Here is a 20,211-nt window from a genome sequence, read left to right as displayed (position 1 = left end):
ATGCTGAAGCTGAAACTCCAATACTTTGGCCACCTCATGTGAAGAGTTGACTCATTGGAAAAGACCATTGGAAAATGGAAAAAGACTCATTGGAAAATGACAGATGATGCTGGGAGGGATTGGGGGCATGAGGAGAAGACAACGCAGAGGTTGAGATGGCTGGATGGCATCACCGATTCAATGGGCATGAGTTTGAGTAATCTCTGGGAGTTTGTGATGGACAGGGAGGCCTGGCTTGCTGCAGTTCATGGGGTTGCAAAGAGTCGGACACGACTGAGTGACTGAACTAAACTGAACTGAACTGAAGGATGTTAACTATATATATATGTGTGTGTGTGTGTGTGTGTGTGTGTGTGTGTGTGTGTGTGTGTATCCATGATATCAAAAATATTTTAATCTATATATTATATATTTACCATTCCCATTAGCATCCTTACTTAAGATTAAAAAAACTATTTTTAAGGATAATCACTTATTCTTTCCTTCAAATCAAAGTACTAAAATACATATAAAATGCATGAACAACTTTTAGAAACAAGTATTTTAAAATGGCAAAATGATGAGGATTTTTACGATTTAGGGCAACTAGGAAATAAGCTAGATGGAAAAAAGAATGAGAGGTAAGAGTTTGGTAATGTAAGCAATGGCTATCTGAAAAAAATTATCTAGTTGCTTAAAAGAAGGTAACTAGAACTGCAAATGATGTTGTTCTAAGTGTAGCAGAAGGTCCTATATTGCTTCTTTAATGCGCCGTCTATCTTCATTGCCTCTGTTTATCTTGTTGTTCTTCAACATTCTCTGGACTAATACAAAAGTATGGAGACAAAAGAAGTTCGTAGGAATGTAGCATATCTGAGGGACTGAGTCAAATAACTAAAAAAGATAAGAAACTGTATCTCTTAACTGTTTTTTCAGTGCTGCAATAAAGGGTTACAGTGAAAACTAAGAAAAATGAACTGTTTCTGAATATGTTCATTTATTTGGTCCTATGGAAAACTCTTCAGTTATATGATTCTGACCTTTTTGAGAATTAAAATTACTGTGTTGTCGCCTTTTCTGGGGCCCTTGATCTTAGCAAAGTGAATTAACTACATCTCTCCAGAACTCTCATGGGGTTCTCAGGTGGCTCTAGTGGTAAAGAACCCACCTGCAATGCAGGAGACATAAGGGACACGTGTTCAATCCCTGGGTGGGGAAGATGCCCTGGATGAGGAAATGACAACCCACTCCAATATTCTTGCCTTATTTTAAGATATTTTTATCCAAATGGATGGCTGTACATGACTAAAACAAAGCATTCAATTATTACATTGAAAAGGGTATCACAATTCTTAGAAAAAATACATCTGAACTCATAGCTTACAAAACTTACATTCTAATTTCATTCAAAATGTGAATATATAAAATGCTGAAACTGAAGATTCTGAGTAGAAATATTAACTTTGCCCCAATTATTGATGCTTTGTTGTACTCTTTTCATATTGAGATATGATTCTCTTCACAAAACAATGAATGTTCAAGGGGGAAATAAACACATTTTAGTATTTCCCTTTGTGGATTTCAATAAATATAACATTTTTACACTGGTAAAACACTAGTGACTTTTTAAAATAAGCTTTCATAGATATGAATTTGTTAATACATAATAAGCAAAGCTAGTATTTTTAAGCCTTTATTATATGTCAGATACTGTGATGTTTACATATATATGTCCCTTTGATCTTTAAAACTGACCCATGACGTAAATGTCTTATTAACCTCTCTTGAAAATGAGGAAACAGATACCTAAAGGGGTTACAAAAATTGACCAGGTAACAAAATTAGTAACAAGTCAAAGCTAAGAATGTATTCTATCAGCCTAAGTAAATAAAGCTAACCTTCATAATGCATGCTAGCAACTTTTAGATAATTTTCCTCTGGAAAAATAAAAGCATGATGATTTTCTATATACATATCCTATTTAGTGATGTGGAGAACATGATTTTTTGAACTTTGCTATCAGTTACTAAATTCATCACAAAATTTATTTAATTCATCCTGTTAATGAAATGTTTCCAAAGTTATTTATTAATACAATATAAAGGTACCTTAGGATACCAAATGCATTTTAGTTTCTAAAGTATCCTTAAAGAATTTCAGATAGAAAGCAAGGTACAGTGAATTCATACTTGGAGACAGATCACTGTAAAATGAAATTTAAAAAAAAGAGATAAGAATATAAATAAACATAAAGGCTACCTCAGAAACTGTCTTCTCTGTACATTTGGTCTGCTAGTAGATGTGGGGAGTAAACTGCACCACTCATTCAAACAGAGACTTCCTCCTTTCTGTGAATGTTAAAAAGAAAAATAGATCATTTTACAAATTGTATCTCAAAGAACCTACACATTTTTCTCATAGAAAGCAATATTCCCTGGGCACAGATGTAAAACCAAACTTCTTTAAATAGAAAAGTTCAGTATATAGATTTTTCCAGAATCCTTTTTATCTCACCTTTTTGATACTTGGCTGATGTTCAGTAACTCTGCTAACAAGGATTATTTGAATGGATTTGTGGAAAGGTCAAAAGGTACATAACACAGATTATCATTCTTTGATAGCATGCTGTTAACCTAGCTTTTTGTGTTAATATCTCATTTTTAAAATAAAAACGTAAACAAACAATGGAAATCCAGATAAATCAATCTGTTTCATATATCTGATCTAAATATTAATGTTATATTGACTCCGACTTCAGTGTGTTCTATCATTAAACATGTTTATTTTATAGGACAGGTGGTTGTCCCATGTCTTATGCTCATTTTCCAGGTGCTCTGTCTGTGATGTCTGTAGCAGGTCATTGGAACCAACAGGATGCAAAAATGGTCAGAGAGGAAACACTTTTGATCAAAGGTGGAGGAAAAAATGAGGGAAAGTCTCTGAAATGGCACACTACTTGTGAAAAGGAAAGGGGAGTTATATATTAATATAATAGTAGCAGGCTTTGAAAAAGTGTATGTATATATAATCTCTCCTAAAATAAAAGTATTTGAAAAGTAGAGATGCCAATTTGTCTAAGTTTCTGTTAGTTTCTCTCCATATTAAGAGGGAGTTAATCAAATGTTAATCAAATGTTCATGGCATTCAGCTGTTATAGTAGCATTAATGATCTGTCTCCTCTATTTCCACTGAGAACCTGTGATCATGTCTATATCTTCAAGTTACTTCAATTACTTCAGCTGATCCCATTTATAGATATGTAATTCAGGATTTAATTTAATCCTGAATTACAGAATTAAACATTCACAACAGGGTGGTAGATTTCTGATTTTTGAGCCATAGTTCTTAATCTTTACAGTAAACTACTTTTCTAATCTGTATCAATTTTAACTATTGTAGGAGAAAACACTAACAAACATATTTACTAAAGAAAGACCCTAATAGGCATTCCCGATTTTCCAAGTCAACTTTAATTCCTGAAGTAAACCATACACTGAGAGCCATATAGAAGGGGCTCAGAGGGTTATGACCCTGCTTCTGGACCTGACACTCTTAGTGACTAAGTTTCCTATGGCTTAAGCAATTCATTTAACCTAACCACCTTATCTTTATCATTTGGGAAAGGAAGTCAATGACATTTGTCCAACTTGAGAGGATTTTAAGATAAACGGAAGTAGAGTTGGAAGTGTGATATAAAGGTAGGGTAATAGTTCTAACAAATCTAGATGGAACTTCCTGAGCTGTGTCTTGTATTGAAAGGAGCATTGAATCATGTGTGGATGATTTTTGATAACTAGGACAAGAAGGGGGAAAAGGAAGAGGAGGAAAGATTTAGTCTCCTGAAGGACTTTCCAATAGATGTGAAAATAGAGCCATGCAAAGAGAATGGCCTTTGAAAAGGTTCTAACCTCAGTTTACTCAAGGTCAGGAGAGGCGGCCGTGAGAAAATACCCCTCATCCAAGGTAAGGAGCAGCAGCTGCGCTTTGCTGGAGCAGCCGTGAAGAGATACCCCACGTCCGAGGTAAGAAAAACACAAGTAAGATGGTAGGTGTTGCGAGAGGGCATCAGAGGGCAGACACACTGAAACCATAATCACAGAAAACTAGCCAATCTGATCACAGGAACACAGCCTTGTCTAACTCAGTGAAACTAAGCCATGCCATGTGGGGCCACCCAAGATGGTAGGGTCATGGTGGAGAGGTCTGACGGAATGTGGTTCACTGGAGAAGGGAATGGCAAACCACTTCTGTATTCTTGCCTTGAGAACCCCATGAACAGTATGAGAAGGCAAAATGATAGGATACTGAAAGAGGAACTCCCCAGGACGGTAGATGGGCAATATGCTACTGGAGATCAGTGGAGAAATAACTTGAGAAAGAATGAAGGGATGGAGCCAAAGCAAAAACAAAGCCCACTTGTGGATGGGAGTGGTGATAGAAGCAAGGTTCGATGCTCTGAAGAGCAATATGGCATAGGAAGCTGGAATGTTAGTTCCATGAATCAAGGCAAATTGGAAGTGGTAAAATAGGAGATGGCAAGAGTGAATGTCGACATTCTAGGAATCAGTGAGCTAAAATGGACTGAAATAGGTGAATTTAACTCAGATGACCATTATATCTACTACTGTGAGCAGGAATCCCTTAGAAGAAATGGAATAGCCATCATGGTCAACAAGAGAGTCTGAAATGCAGTACTTGGATGCAGTCTCAAAAATGACAGAATGATCTCTGTTCATTTCCAAGGTGAACCATTCAATATCATGGCAATCCAAGCCTATGCCCCAACCAGTAACGCTGAAGAAGCTGAAGTTGAATGGTTCTATGAAGATCTACAGGATCTTTTAAAACTAACACCCCAAAAAGATGTACTTTTCATTATAGGGAACTGGAATGCAAAAGTAGGAAGTCAAGAAACACCTGGAATAACAGGCAAATTTGGCCTTGGAGTACAGAATGAAGCAGGGCAAAGGGTAATAGAGTTTTGCCAAGAGAATGCATTGGTCATAGCAAACATCCACTTCCAACAACACAAGAGAAGACTCTACACGTGGACATCACCAGATGGTCAACACCAAAATCAGGTAGATCATATTCTTTGGAGTCAAAGATGGAGAAGCTCTATACAGTCAACAAAAACAAGACTGGGAGCTGACTGTGGCTCAGATCATGAACTCCTTATTGCCAAATTCAGACTTAAACTGAAGAAAGTAGGGAAAACTACTAGACCATTCAGGTATGACCTAAATCAAATCCCTTATGACTATGCAGTGGAAGTGAGAAACAGATTTAAGGGACTAGATCTGATAGACCCTAAGCCTGATGAACTATGGACAGAGGTTTGTGACATTGTACAGGAGACAGGGATCAAGACCATCCTCATGGAAAAGAAATGCAAAAAGGCAAAATGGTTGTCTGAGGAGGCCTGACAAACAGCTGTGACATGAAGAGAAACAAAAACCAAAGGAGAAAAGGAAAGATATTCCCATTTGAATGGAGAGTTCCAAAGAATAGCCAGAAGAGATAAGAAAGCCTTCCTCAACAATCAATGCATAGAAATAGAGGAAAACAACAGAGTTGGAAAGACTAGAGATCTCTTCAAGAAAATTATAGATACCAAGGGAACATTTCAGGCAAAGATGGGTTTGATAAAGGCCCGAAATTGTATGGACCTAACAGAAGCAGAAGATATTAAGAAGAAGTGGAAGAATACATAGAAGAACTGTACAAAAAAGATCTTCACGATCCAGATAATCACGATGGTGTGATCACTGACCTAGAGCCAGACATCCTGGAATCTAAAGTCAAGTGGGCCTTAGAAAGCATCACTATGAACAAAGCTAGTGGATGTGATGGAACTCCAGTTGAGCTATTTCAAATTCTAAAAGATGATGCTGTGAAAGTGCTGCACTCAATATGCCAGCAAATTTGGAAAACTCAGTAATGGCCACAGGACTGGAAAAGATCAGTTTTCATTCCAATCCCAAAGACAGGCAGTCCCAAAGATTGCTCAAATTACCGCACAATTGCACTCATCTCACACGCTAGTAAAGTAATGCTCAGAATTCTCCAAGTCAGGCTTCAGCAATATGTGGACCGAGAACTTTCAGATGTTCAAGCTGGTTTTAGAAAAGGCAGAGGAACCAGAAATCAAACTGCCAATATCCACTGGATCATCAAAAAAGCAAGAGAGTTCCAGACAAACATCTATTTCTGCTTTATCAACTACGCTGAAGCCTTCAACTGTGTGAATCACAATAAACTGTGGAAAATTCTGAAGGAGATGGGAATACCAGACCAACTGACCTGCCTCTTGAGAAACCTGTATGTAGGTCAGGAAGCAACAGTTAGAACTGGACATGGGACAACAGACTGGTTCCAAATAGGAAAAGGAGTACGTCAAGGCTGTATATTGTCACCCTGCTTATTTAACTTATATGCAGAGTACATCATGAGAAACGCTGGGCTGGAAGAAGCACAAGCAGAAATCAAGATAGAAGGGAGAAATATCAATAACCTCAGATATGCAGATGATACCACCCTTATGACAGAAAGTGAAGAGGAACTAAAATGTCTCTTGATGAAAGTGAAAGAGGAGAGTTAAAAAATTGGCTTAAAGCTTAACATTCAGAAAACTAAGCTCATGGCATCTGGTCCCATCACCTCATGGGAAATAGATAGGGAGACAGTGGAAACAGTGTCAGATTTCTTTTTTTTTTTTTTTTTTTTTTGGTCTCCAAAATCACTGCGGATGGTGATTGCAGCCATGAAATTAAAAGACGCTTACTCCTTGGAAGGAACGTTATGACCAACCTGGATAGCATATTGAAAAGCAGAGACGTCACTTTGCCAACAAAGGTCCATCTAGTCAAGGCCATGATTTTTCCAGTGTTCATGTATGGATGTGAGAGTTGGACTGTGAAGAAAGCTGAGTGCTGAAGAATTGATGCTTTTGAACTGTGGTATTGGAGAAGACTCTTGAGAGTCCCTTGGACTGCAAGATGATCCAACCAGTCCATCCCAAAGGAGATCAGTCCTGGGTGTTCATTGCAAGGACTGATGCTGAAGCTGAAACTCCAGTACTTTGGCCACCTCATGCGAAGAGTTGACTCATTGGAAAAGACCCTTATGCTGGGAGGGATTAGGGGCAGAAGGAGAAGGGGACGGCAGAGGATGAGTTGACTGGATGGCATCACCCACTCGATGGGCATGAGTTTGAGTAAACTCCGGGAGTTTGTGATGGACAGGGAGGCCTGGCGTGCTGTGATTCATGGGGTCGCAAAGAGTCGGACACGACTGAGCGACTGAACTGAACTGAACTGATACCTTGATTAATATCTTAATCTCTCTGAACATCACTTTCTCCTGTAAAATGCAAGTAAAGTTATTTTTATTAGTGTATTGCAATGTTTTTGAACTTCAGATGTGCACTTCTAATGTATTTTTAATACACTGTTATTGTCCACCACTCCTAAAAAGTTATTAAGTGTAGCAAGAGTTAGTGTTTAAGTCTCAAAGAAATAAGATGCTATCTCAAAGAAGGAAGGAGAAATTAATTTTTTTTATTAATGATGTATCTAAACACTCTGAACAGTACCTGAGAACTCTCAGCTGAATGAATTAACATATGACTGGATCATCATGATGATTAAGTAAAATAACAGAATAATAATACCTAAGGTGATATCTGGTACTTAGCAGTTGGTCAGTAACTAATAAGATAGCATCAAATTCTGGATCTGGAGACTAAATACATTCTAAAACATTTTTTTCATGTATTCATTTAGAAATAAAAGAGAATATATAATACATTTTGTATAATATCCCCACAAGGGTCTAGGTCAGCACATTTTATTCATTTATTTGTTTAAAAATAAAAGAGAGAATATATAATATATTTTGTATAATATCCACACAGGGGTCTAGGCCTAATATCTGCACTAGGTCTGGGTTACACAGCATTACGTCTGTAATAAAATATATGAAGTTTCACATCAAGTGTAATAAAAGAAGTCCTGAGTCAGTTCAGGTCAGATTCTGCCAAATGAATTGTGAAAAAATTTCCAATATTCAGAGATTTCTAGATTTTAGAATTTACTAAATTAGTTATGAGTGATAATGGGCAACATATACTGAATACCTACAATGTGTTAAGTCCTGCTTTAAGCACTTTAGTGAATTCACTTAAAGATCACAACAAATCTCTACGATAGGTATGATTATATTCCCATTTTGTAGAAGAGATATCTGATGCAAAAAAAAGTTAAATCACTTGCTCCATTTGGTTTATGAACAAAAATACACCTGGAAGGATTTGCGTTAAACATGATAATAAATTTGAAATTAAATTAAAATTAATATATAGGTAAGTATATAGTCAGTAGGCTAGACTTTCTGGCGGAGAAGGCAATGGCAACCCACTCCGGTACTCTTGCCTGGAAAATCCCATGGATGGAGAAACCAGGTGGGCTGCCGTCTATGGGATCGCACAGAGTCGGACACGACTGAAGCGACTTAGCAGCAGCCTCAGCAGGAGACTTTCTGGAATTTTATCTCAGCAGGAAAAGAATTTCTAAGATACAAGCAATGAAGGAAATAGGAAATTGAAAGAGTTATGCATTTCATTAAATAGCAAAATACCTTGAATATCAAAAATACCAAGGACATTTTTGAATATCAAAAAATTAAACTTTAATAAACTTTGTTAAATATATGTAACAAATTGTTAGTATGTTAAATATACAAATAATTCATACAAATCAATAAAAAGCACTAGAAGCTCAGTAGATGAGAAGAAAAGAAACATAAAGAAATTACAACAACAACAAAAATGCCTGTAGCAAAACAAGTGTTCAAGTCTAAAGTTCAAAGTTAGAAATTGAGTTAAGAGCTTTCAAGCATCAAGTAAAGATTTTTATATATTTTGTAATTTCTTTATGCTTCTTTTCTTCTTATCTACTGAACATTTTTTGACATTGCCTTTCTTTGAGTTTGGAATGAAAACTGAGCTTTTCCAGTCCTGTTGCCCCTGCTGAGTTTTCCAAATTTGCAGACATGTTGAGTGCAACACTTTAAAAGCATCATCTTTCAGGATTTTAAGTAGCTCAGCTGGAAATCTGCCACCTCCACTAGATTTGTTCATAGTAATGCTTCCTAAGGCCCGCATGAATTCATATTCCAGGATGCCTGGCTCTAGGTGAGTAACCACACAATCATGGTTATCTGGATCATTAAGACCTTTCTGTATAGCTTTTCTGTATATTTGTACCACCTCTTCTTAATGTCTCCTGCTTCTGTTAGGTCCTTCCAGTTTCTTTCTTTTATTGTGCCCATCCTCAGATGAAATTTTCCCTTGATGTCTCCAATTTTCTTGAAGAGGTCTTTCTTCAAGAAAGTTTTTCTTCAATAGTCTTTCGCATTCTACTTTTTCCTCTGTTTTTTGCATGATTCATTTAAGAAGGCCTTCCTGTCTCTCCTTGCTATTCTCTGAAACTGTGCCTTCAGTTGGGTATCTTTCCCTTTCTCCCTTGCCTTTCACTTCTCTTCTTTCCCCAGCTATTTGTAAAGCCTTCTTAGACAACCAATTTGCCTTTTTGCATTTATTTTTCTTAATGCATACAAAGTACTTAAACTCTAGCCTACTGCTTTTCAATATAATGCTTCTATTATGAAAGTTGAGAGAATTTGCCATGAAAGTGTTATATGGAGTGTAGGTGAGTTCCTTTTAGAAATAGGAAGGAGATTACATAAGGCAGAGATGTGGAGAGAGTATGGCACTTAAGTAAAATAGAAGTACACGTGCATGAGCACCAGAAGAATAAACTAGGATATTAGTCTCAGCTTTATTTTGAATAGGAACAATTTTAATATACATAAAGGAAGATCTAGTTTCCCGGACAAACATATAATGACAAGGTCAATATGAAGTCAGTCATGTTTTAAATGAGCTGGTGTTTAGCTCATCACAGTAGCTCAATTTTTAAAAGATTTGTGTATATAGAGACTGATTATTTTGCAGAAAATTCCTGAGTATATAAAGATTTATAGATCATTTGAAATGTCTGGTTAGAAACCAATGCCAATGATGATGTAAAACTCTGAAGATTTTACTCATGGTAAGATTTATGTTTAAGAAAGGGTACTCTGCATGGTTGAAGGGTGTGCTGCAAAAATGTTGGGGAGAGGGTGAACTGTAGGCATGAAATCAGTTAGAGGCCATTTCTGTGGCTTGAAGAAGGGTTATGTACCAGTGTGTCTCAATAGGAAACAGCACAGTCTTCTGGGGGTTGTTACACAGCTTTTTAGTAAAGGAACTACTGGACATGGAAGCAACTTAAAAGTCCATTGACAGACAAACAGATAAAGAAGATTTGGTGCATATACACAATGGAATATTACTCAGCCATAAAAAAAGTGTCACTTTTAGTGATGTAGATAGACCTAGAGACTGTCATACAAAGAGAAGCAATTCAGAAAAAGAAAAACAAATATCATATATTAACAAATATATTTGAATTATTAAAAATGGTATAGATAAACTTATTTGTATCTTATAGTAAAGATACAGACTTAAAGAACAGACGTATGGACTTCGGATGAGGAAGGAAGGGAGGGACAAACTAGGTGATTGGGATTGACATATATACACCTCCATATGTAAAATAGATAGTCACTGGGAAGCTGATAGCACAAGGAGATTAGCTCAGTTCTCTGTGATGACCTACAGGAGTGAGATTAGTGTAGAATGATCTAACACATGGAATGGGGTAAGATAGAAAAGAGGCTCAAAAGGGAGGACTTCTTGAGGCCCAAATATCAATATATATTTATAGATAATTCTCTTGGTTGTGCAGCAGAAGCTAACATAACATTGTAAAGTAATTATACTCTAAATTGTTTTAAACAAGAAATACTTATTGATATGTGAGTGCTATTGGAAAAGGTCAGTTTTCATTCCAATCTCAAAGAAGGACAACACCAAAGAACATTCAACCTATGGTACAATTTCACTCATTAGGCATACTAGCAATATTATGCTCAAAATCCTTCAAGTTAGGCTTCAGCAATATGTAAAGCAGGAAATTCCAGATATACAACCTGCGTTTTGTAGACGCAGAGGAACCAGAGATCAAATTGCCAACATTTGTTGGATCATGGAGGAAGAAAGGAAGCTCTAGAAAAACATTTACTTCTGTTTCATTGATTACACTATAGCTTTTCACTGTGTGGATCACAACAAACTGTGGAAAATTCTTCAAGAGATGGAAGTACCAGACCACCTTACATGTCTTCTGAGAAACCTGTATGCAGGTCAAGAAGCAACAGTTAGAACTGGACATGGAACAACAGATGCTTCCAAATTGGGAAAGGACTATGTCAAGGCTGTATGTTGTCACCCTGCTTATTTAACAAATACACAGAGTGCATCAAGCAAAATGCTGGGCTGGATGACTCACAAGCTGGAATCAAGATTGCCAGGAGAAGTATCAACAGCCTCAGATATGTGTACAACACTACCCTAATAGCAGAAAATGAAGAGGGAATAAAGAGCTTCTTGATGAAGATGAAAGAGGAGAGTGAAAAAGCCGGCTGAAAACTCAACATTCAAAAAACTAAGGTCATGGTATCTGGTCCCATTATTTCATGGCAAAAAGAAAGGGAAAAAAGTGGAAGCAGTGATAGATTTTGTTTTCATGGATTCCAAAATCCTTGAGGATGGTGACTGAAGCCATGAAATTAAAAGGCACTTGCTCCTTGGAAGGAAAGTTATGTCAAACTCAGATGGTGTGTTAAAAAGCAGAGACTTTACTTTGCTGACAATGGTTCATGTAGTCAAAGCTGTGGTCTTTCCAATAGTCGTGTATGGATGCGAGAGTTGGTCCATAAAGAAGGCTGAGGACTGAAGAATTAATCTTCTTGAATCGTGGTTCTGGAGAAGACTCTGGAGGATTCCTTGGACTGCAAGGAGATCAAACCAATCAATCCCAGAGGAAATCAACCCTGAATATCCATTGCAAGTACTAATGAAGAAACTGAAGCTCTAATACTTTGTCATCTGATAGGAATAGCTGACTTGATGGAAAATACCCTGACACTGGGAAAGTGAAGGTAAAAGAAGGGAGTGGCAGAGGATGAGACAGTTAAACAGCATCACCAACTCAAAAGACGTGAATCTGAGCAAACTCAGGGAGATAGTGGATGACAGAAGGGTCTGGTATGCTATAATCCATGGAGTCATAAAGTGTCAGACATGACTTACATACTGAACAATAACCACAAGAATGCATTATGTCATTTAATACTCATTACAATAGCTAAGATGAAGCTTAAGGTCTTCGCACAAGTTTATGCAAATATGTGGGAAATTAAGACTTAAAACCTGACTTCACTTACATCTTAAAAACTAAACTGTATTTTCTCATAAGATGCTATGCCAGAACATCAAAGAATTGTATAATTTTTAAAATCACTCTCACAGGCCTTTCCTTCTGTTTATTCACAAGACATTTTATACACCTTATATACTCTATTTCCATAATTTATTGTTTATCTCTTCCATTGACATCAATGTTTTAAGGATGAAAACTCCATCTTGAATTTTGTCTGTTCATTTTTTATTGATTCTTTGCATACCAAAATATAATAAAATATCCAGTTATAAAACCTAGAATATGTTCTTAATCAAATGAATGCTTTATAAATGAATGACATTATTAAAATGAAACAATAGCTATGAGAAATTGTGACCCTTTAACATTCCTATAAGTGCTTTTTTCATTTAAATCTCTGATTCAATACTGCCTTGATATGTACATAGTGTGTCTCATCTGACCATCTTATTGTGGCAACTGACCACTTTTTCTTTAGTTGCTAACTAATGATTAGTTAATCATATGTGCTTAGAAATGTCAATTCTTCTGTTAAGTTTAATTGACTTATTTCACATATGAATGCTATTACAATATGATATATTGTAAATCAGCTACACAGTGAAAAACCCTATTTATCTGGATGTCTTCATTTGTAATTTATGCTTTCTTGTTTTTCCAGTCACATAGAACAAATTTAGAAGGTGTGTATGGGGGTGGACAAGCAGCCAAACTTCTTATATTTAAATTATAAAAATGTAATGCATATGAAACAAAATTAAATATTTAAGCAATGTTCACAAAATTTTTTGTGAACAAGATAAGGCTTATCAAAGTCTGATTGCAATCTAATTAATGCTATGAAAACATGCAATAATGATAGCTAACATATTCTGAGCTTTGTTATATACCAGATATTTTTCTGAATACTTTATATTTATTAATTAATTTAATCTTCACAACTTTATTCAACAGGTATTAATATTTCCCTGCTTTATAGATGAAAAAACAGATGCAGAAATGGATAACAAACTGCAAAGGTTATGGAAGTATTGATGATCCAAGTGATACTTAAAACCCAGAAAGTCTATCTTCTGATCTTTCTCAATAACTAAGCAATATTGTCTTTACTTAAAAAATATCAAGCAGAATCAATTATTATTAGTGAGCACACACACACACACACACACACACACAAAAGCATTAGAATTAAGGGAATACCCTGGCCCATATTCTTGAACAGATTGATTCCTGGGGCAGAATTCTGGCTCCCTAATTTTCCATCTGTGTACTTCAAGTTTCTTATTTATAAAACAAAAATTATAAGTATTTATTTTATAGGTTTGTTGTGATTATTTTATCATTTAATATATATGAAGCACTTCAAACAGTGCCCAGTACAGACTAAATGCTGGTTAAATCTCATTTCTGAATAAAATGAGATTATTTATCTTCTTGATAATCATTCTTTTAAGTACTTTTATGTGAAAATTAATAGACTGTTATTCCAATTGATAAATAACTTAATTGTGTACATATTAAAATGAATTTTCTTCCACATGTTCTGAAGTACACGTAAATCTGAGACATGAATTCGAATTGAATTGACTGATAGGTTTTAACTTACGAACCACCTATAAGGAATTGATGACAGTTTCCAAGGTATGCAGCTGAGGTATCTGTACTACAGCAAAAGTAAGTACTTTGCTTGATTCGTGATGAAGTGCTGCACTTGCGTCAAAGAAGCTGGGTCCAATACCATGGACAGCACTTTGCAGATACCCGGCTCCCCCACCCCCCCCCCCCCCCCCCCTCCGCTCTCAACTACACGGAGTCTGCGCCATCACTCATGTTCCTCTTCAGGAAGAAGACACAATGAGAAGAAACCTGGTATTTTTCGTAAATTTGAGTAAGACTACACACATGTTATATATACTTTCATTAACTTTTGTATACATAGCACGTTATTATTACTCTATTCACAAGAAACCAAGACCTTTATAGCAGTCGAATATCTCAAGCAAAAAGAAGTGCTAATTGCTCCCACATTCCTAGTTACACCTAAAGAATGCATGTTGACATTTTCCTAAGTTTTTTTTTTAATAATTAATTTATGCATTTTATTGCAGTGGAACTTAAAATATTTAAAGTGGCCAAATTCCTGAGATTGATGATTTGACAATAATGCTTTATAAGTCTCATTTTATAACAACTTATACACTGTATAGAGTTCATACCTAAAGATGTTGTAGTGTATGTCAACAAATTGAACCTAGAAGATGTTAATAGCTTCTTATTATCATACAATCTCCCAAGACAGAACCAAGGAACAAACAGGAAATTTAAATAGAAAGTTACTAGTAAGGAGATTATGTCAGCAATCAAATATACACAATAAACAAATGTTCAAGACCAGATGGCTTCACTAGTGAGTTCTACCAAACACCTAAAGATTTAATACCCATCTTTCTCAAACTCTTCAAGAGGAGAGAATATTTCCAAAACTCATTTTACAAAGCCAACATTACCAACATATCAAAGTCAGATAATGATATCAAAAAAAGAAAAAAAGAAAGAAAAAGATAATTACAGGCCAATATATATACAGATGCAAAATAAAATATTAATAAACCAAATTCAATAATACATTAAAAGGATCATACATCATGATCAAGTAGGATTTATTCCAGGGATTCAAGGATGGTTCAACATCTGCAAATCAGTGTGACACACCACATTAACAAAATGAAGGATAAAAATTATATGATTATCTGAACAGATGCAGAAAATATATTTGACAAAATTCAACTTCCATTATCTCAATATAATAAAGGTCATATATCAAAAGTCCATATATGAGAAACTAACATCATATTTGGGCTTCCCTGGTGGCTCAGATGGTAAAGAATCTGCCTGCAATGCAGTAGATACAGATTCAATCCCTGGGTTGGAAGATCCCCTGGATAAAGGGATGGCAACCCACGCCAGTATTCTTGCCTGGAGAATTCCAAGGACAGAAGAGCCTGGTAAGCTAGAGTCCACATAGTCACAAAGAGTCTGACATGACTGAGCAACTAACACTAACTGACATCACATTTTATGGTGAAAACTGAAAGTTTTCCCCTAAGATCAGGAAAAGACAAGGATGTTCACTATCCCCTCTTCAGCACAGTATTGGAAGTGTTTTCCAGATCAATTAAGCAAGAAAGAAAAAGACATCCAAATTGAAAGAAAGAAGTAAAACTGTAGTTATTTGCAGATGACATACCTTTATACATAGAAAACCTTAAAGATACTACCAAGAAAGAAAGAAAATTTGTTAGAACTAATAAATGAATTCAATAAAGTGGCAGAGTACAAAATCAATACACAGAAAATTGACATACATTAGCCACAAACTATTGGAAAAACAAATTGAGAAAAACAAGTCCATTTAAAATTGTATCATAAGGAATAAAACACAAGGAGATTAATTTAACCTAAGTGATGAAAGACCTCTATGCTGAAAACTGTTAAGTCACTGATGAAAAAAATTAAAGAAGTCAGAAAAAAATGAGAAACTATTTCATGTTCATAAATTGAAAGATTAATATTTTTAAATGTTAAAATGTGTTATATATTCAAAGCAATATATAGAATGAATGCAATCCCTATAAAAATTGCAATTTCATATTTCACAGAAATAGAGCAAAACAATCCTAAAATTTGTATGGAACCACAAAAGATCCCCAACTAGCCAAAGCAATCTTGAGCAGGAAAAATAAATCTGAAAGCATCAGGCTTCCTAATTTCAAACTCTGTTGCAGAACTACAATAATCAACACAACAAGGCATTACCATAAAAAGGACATTTACACAACATTGTAAATCAATTGTAGAATATTTCTGTTAAAAAAATAGACACATAAATCAATGGAACACTATAGAGATCCAAAAAATAAACTTATTCACGCAAGGTCAATTAATTTACAATGAATTGTAATTGTAAGGAGGCAAGAATATACAGTGTGGAAAGAATGCTCTCTTTAATCAAAAGTACTGGGAAAACTGAACAATTTTATGGAAAAGAATCAAACTAGAGCACTATTTTATACCACACACAAAAAAATTAACTCAAATGCATTAAAGACTTGAATGCAAGACCTGAAACCATAAAATTCCTAAGGGGGGGGGGGAAATAAAAAAAAAACATAGATGGTAAGCTCCTTGATGCTGGTCTTAGCAATGAATTTTTAGATTTGACTCCAAAATCAAAGGCAGCAAAAGCAAAATAAATAAACAATATCACATTAAACTCAAAACCTTCTACGCAGCAAAGGTAACCATCAATAAAATAATAAGATAGCCTACTGAGTGAGAAAAATTATTTGCAATTCATGTATCTGATAAAGGGTTAGCAGCTAAAATTTACAAATAACTCGTAAAATTTAGTAACAACAACAACAAAGAAAAACAATTTGATTAAAACATAGGCTTCCCTGTAGCTCAGCTGGCAGAGAATTTTCCACAGTGCAGGAGACACAGTTCGATTCCTGGGTCAGGAGGATTCCCTGGAGGAAGGCAGAGCAACCCACTACAGTATTCTTGCCTGGAGAATCCCCATGGACAGAGGAGCCTGATGGGCTGCAGTAGAACGTGACTGAGGAACCAAGTACAGCACAGCACAGATGATCTGAAGAGACATTTTCCAAAGAAAACAAACAGGTGGCCAAAAGACACATAAAAAGCACTCACCATCAGTAATCATCAAGGAAATACAAGTAAAAACCACAATGAGATATGACCTCACACTACTAGAATAGCTATTATCGAAAAGACAAAAAATAACAAGTGTTACAGAGGATGTTCAGAAAAGGGAACTCTCATACACTACTGATAAAAGTATAAATTGATACAATCTCTGTGGAAAACAGTATGTAATTTTCTCAAAAAATGAAAAATAGAATTATTAAATAGTCCAGCAATTCCATTCCTGGGCATTTATCTGAAGAAAACAGAAGCACTAACTCAAAAAGATACATGAGTCCCCATGTTCATTACTGCATTATTTACAATAGCCAACATATGGAAACAACTATCTATCTATCCATCTATCTAACAATCTATGATGTAATATTATGCAGCCATGAGAAAGAATCAGATCTTGTAATTTGTGACAAAATGAATGAATCTTGAGGTCATTATGATAAGTGAAATATCAGATGGAGAAAGACAAACACCATATAATTTCACTTATATGTAGAATGTAAAAAATAAAAAGAAATTAAAAAAATCATAGATACTGAGAACAGAGTGATGGTTTCCAGAGGGGAGTGACTGTTGGGGAGTGAGTACATTGGGTAAAGGAGACCAATACATACAAACTCCATCTATAAAGTAAGCAAACCATGGGGATATAAGGCATAGCATGGTGCCTATAGTTAATAATATAGTAGAGCATACTTCAAAGTTACCAAAAGAGTAAATCCCAAAAGTTATCTTTGTATGGTAACTAGATTATGATAATTATTTCACGGTGTACACAGTGTATTCAAGTATTGAATCACTATGCTATAAACTTTAAGACCATATAATAGTATGTCATTTATACCTCAATAAAGGAAAACTTTCTTACATGAGGAAGATAAGGCCATGATAAAGAGAGAAAGGAAGGAAAGAGAAGGTGGGACAGACTCAGAGAACTAGTGAAAAAGCAGAGAATCTCTGTTCTGGTTATCGTCCTCCTTTTTCCCTCTTTCATCTCTAAGCTGCTGTTCCTGTGTTGCTGCCTTCACCATCATATGCAAGTGAACAGATAATAAAATGGTCAACTGAAACATTACACCAGTTCCAGTGAGCACACACAGCACCCAAATCTTGGTTTCTGAATACCAAATTCCATTTAAGGAAATAGGAGGGAAACTTTCCTGGTGGCACAGTGGATAGGAATATGCCAGTCAAAGCAGGGGACATGGGTTTGATTCCTGATTTGGGAAGATTCCACATGTCATAGAGCAATGAAGCCTGTGCACCACAATTACTGGGAATACGCTCTAGAGCCCAGGAGCCACAACTACTGAAGGTCGCATGCCTAGAACCTGAACTCCACAAGAGAAGTCATCACAATGAGATGTGATGCGGTACTCAGCTCTTGAGTGCTCTGCCTCGGTAGTTTTGTCACACAGGCTTCTCTAGACATGGCGTGTGGATGTAGCTGTCCCATGACATGTGGGATCTAGTTCCCTAACCATGTAGCAAACACACATCCTCTGCATTGGAAGATAGATTCTTTACCACTGGACCACTAGGGAAGTCCGCACAAGTATTTCTGATTGCAAAGAAATAACAGCAATTGTACTCTGGGGCAACTTGGTGCACCCACCTGAGCCAAGTGATCAAAGCCAGCATCTTTAGTAAATGGTAAAATGGGCATCCTGTGCCTCCTGATGTGATGCTCTGAGAAGAGAAAGATGCAAATCGGCTTGCAGAAATTTTGACAAAAATGCGTAACATGAAACAAATAATGAGGAGAGAAAAAAGAACTTGAGTGACATCATTCTGTAGAAAAAACCTAGTCTAAACTTTTTAAAATTATCATGTTCAAGAAACATACAGAAAGGAGTTCTTCCAGTTTAAAAGAGGCAAAAAGGACATGACAACTAAATGCAATTGGTGGCCCTGGAACCAGCAAAGAGTAGACATAAAGCAGATGTGATTGAGATCATTGATGGAACTTGAGTATGGACTATAGATAAAAACATTGTATCAAGTTGTATCAGTATGAAATTTTATCATTTTAATAAAGTATACCATTGTCCTGTTAAAGAATATTTTTGTTCTAAGGAATGCACACCAGAGTACTTAAGAGCAAAAAGGCATGATGTTTTCAACTTACCATCAAAAGACTAAAAATATATGTTTGTTGTGTGTATATACTATGTATAGTATATGTACTGTGTATAGTATAGTATGCTGCTCCTGCTGCTAAGTCACTTCAGTCATGTCTGACTCTGTGCAACCCCAGAGATGGCAGCCCACCAGGTTCCCCCATCCCTGGGATTCTCCAGGCAAGAACACTGGAGTGGGTTGCCATTTCCTTCTCCATAGTATAGAGAGTATATAATATAGGGCATACAGTATATTATACACATATGTGTACAGAAAGAATTACAAAATAAAAGGATAAAACATAAGTAATTGGTGATTATATATATGGAATTATTTGCAAATTTTCTGTAAGTTTGAAATTATGTTAAAGTTTACATAAATAATAATGATGGCCAATAATTTTTTAAAAAGTAAAGGATAGTGGCTGTAGGAGATTTCTTAAAAATCTGGAAATAGAACTGCCACATGATCCAGCAATCCCACTTCTGAGTATACACACTGAGGAAACCAGATCTGAAAGAGACACGTGCACTCCAATGTTCATCGCAGCACTATTTATAATAGCCAGGACATGGAAGCAACCTAGATGCCCATCAGCAGATGAATGGATAAGGAAGCTGTGGTATATATACACCATGGAATATTACTCAGCCATTAAAAAGAATTCATTTGAATCAGTTCTAATGAGATGGATGAAACTGGAGCCCATTATACAGAGTGAAGTAAGCCAGAAAGATAAAGACCAGTACAGTATACTAACACATATATATGGAATTTAGAAAGATGGTAATGATAACCCTATATGCAAAACAGAAAAAGAGACACAGAAGTACAGAACAGACTTTTGGACTCTGTGGGAGAAGGTGAGGGTGGGATGTTTCAAGAGAACAGCATGTATATTATCTATAGTGAAACAGATCAGCAGCCCAGGTGGGATGCATGAGACAAGTGCTCAGGCCTGGTGGGCTGGGAAGACCCAGAGGAATCGGGTGGAGAGGGA

This window comes from Muntiacus reevesi, chromosome 16 (assembly GCF_963930625.1).
Source record: "Muntiacus reevesi chromosome 16, mMunRee1.1, whole genome shotgun sequence".
NCBI classification, from domain to species: Eukaryota; Metazoa; Chordata; class Mammalia; order Artiodactyla; family Cervidae; genus Muntiacus; species Muntiacus reevesi.
The sequence above is the reverse complement of the archived record's forward strand: the minus strand, read 5'-3'. Positions refer to the sequence as shown.